Consider the following 1,882-nt stretch of genomic DNA (forward strand, 5'->3'; position numbering starts at 1 on the left):
GAGAGATTGAGTTTAACCATTTACATAATGAATGCTGCTGATGATTGTCATATTATGAAACTTAACCAAACGGTCCAAACCAATTTCTTAACTTATAAAACACGAGTTGTCCGGCTCATAGTTTGGTTTGAGAACAATCTAGTTGAGAACAAACAATAAACCAGTTGGGTTTGGGCGTGTGGATATCAATGGAGTCATCAATAACTATGTCGACGAAGCAACAATTGTCAATAGTTATGTCGTTCAATTTTGGACTGATATATCACGTCATTGTGTTAACTGATACCCTAATATCGTCGACACTTTGACCACCGGGACTCAGTTCCAGCCCTCAATCTCCATCAAAAGTAGGGGTGTTCATCGGATCAGATAACGAATTATTCGGGTTATTCGGATTTGAGAATTTTTGGATTATATCCGGAATCCGATCCGATCCGAATTAGGAATATTCTTATCCGATCCGAATCTATTCGAATTCAATTTGGATCGGATTCGGATAATATCCGAAAAATCCGAAATTATCCGAATAATCCGAAATAAGCCTAAAAAATTTTCCTATATTTTTGTTCATAACATTTAATAGTTTAGAATCACAATAAACATACAAACTGAAAAATACGAATTACTCTTAACACAAATTTAAAGTTTAAACTTCAAATAATAGTCTAATTAATATACCAAACCAGAAAATATCACTAAAACATGTTTTTTATTCGGATTAAACGGATATCCGAATAATCCGAACAATCCAAACTTTTTAGAATTTCATATCCGAATCCGATCAGAATCCGAATTAGTTATTCGGATATTCGGATTGATCCGATCCGAATAAGAATATGGATCGGTTTATTTGAGTCTCGGTTTCGGATTTCTTGAACACCCCTAATCAAAAGTGGCAAGTTTTGAGAAGATGAATTACGAAAGTGCTTGATTTGAAACCATTAAATAAAGAGGTCTGCAATTGAAAATTGAAAAAAAGTGGTTATGGAGTCTATGCCACATCGGCTGACTAGAGAAAACTGAAAAGGTGAAAGCTAGTATTTGAGGCAAGCAAGTGAGCCTGATGAAAGGCACGCAGCCACGCAGTGAATACAAAGCGAACTATCATTTCGCCTTTTACTAAAGAATACCGTGTATTCGTTGCGCTAAGTGGCATACGCCTATTTTTGGAGAGTCCTTTCTTTATTGAAAGGCTCCAACCAATTGTTCAAGTGTAAGTTTTTGTTGCTGCTTGTTTGTTGAAAGGCTCCAACCTTCAAATGTAAGTTTGTTTTTGTTGCTGCTTGTTTGTATTAGAGGGTATTCTGTTGTTGACCATGAGTTTGTTATAGTTGACTTTGAGTTGTTACAGGTCTAACTAACTCAACTAACTCTTAGAGTTAGTTATATATATATGATGTGTGAAAATGTATAATATAAATAAAGAACGAATCACAATTAAGCTTTAAATTTATAAAAACGAAAATCCTATAGAAACCACACAAAACCGGCAAGTGTACCGATCATAAATAGTATAGCATCAAGGAAGTCCGGATGTCGAACTCAAAGACACGTGAAAACGTTTATGATTAAGAAAACTCTAACCAAGACTTACCAAAATAATATTTATTTAATTTTTAAGATTTTATTTAACTACTTAACTTAATTAAAAGAAAACTGTTAACAAAACTCTTAAAGAAAACTTTGATTTAAATTCAATATGTAAAAACGTCTACCTAGGAATGAATCATGTTGAAAGAAATAACAAGACAACGGATTGAAAATATTCAAGACACCGATTATAAAAGATGACACAACTAAAACTTGTTTAAGAAAGTCAAATTACCTCTCAGTCTCTCTAACAAACTCTAACTCATTTTAGTTGATTTTAAAGAACAAACCG

The 1,882-nt window shown here is 33.4% G+C and overlaps 1 non-coding gene across 1 annotated transcript; it reads left to right on the top strand.

Moving 5' to 3' along the window:
- Positions 1-1,076: 1,076 nt before the first annotated feature.
- LOC143559051 (U5 spliceosomal RNA) lies at positions 1,077-1,194 on the top strand. Its single transcript, XR_013139857.1, has one exon. It is a non-coding gene; the product is annotated as a U5 spliceosomal RNA (small nuclear RNA).
- The last annotated feature ends 688 nt before the right edge of the window (positions 1,195-1,882 follow it).

This window comes from Bidens hawaiensis, unplaced genomic scaffold (genome assembly GCF_021521415.1).
Source record: "Bidens hawaiensis isolate Kalapana, Puna unplaced genomic scaffold, B.hawaiensis_p1.1 tig00001087_1, whole genome shotgun sequence".
NCBI lineage: Eukaryota > Viridiplantae > Streptophyta > Magnoliopsida > Asterales > Asteraceae > Bidens > Bidens hawaiensis.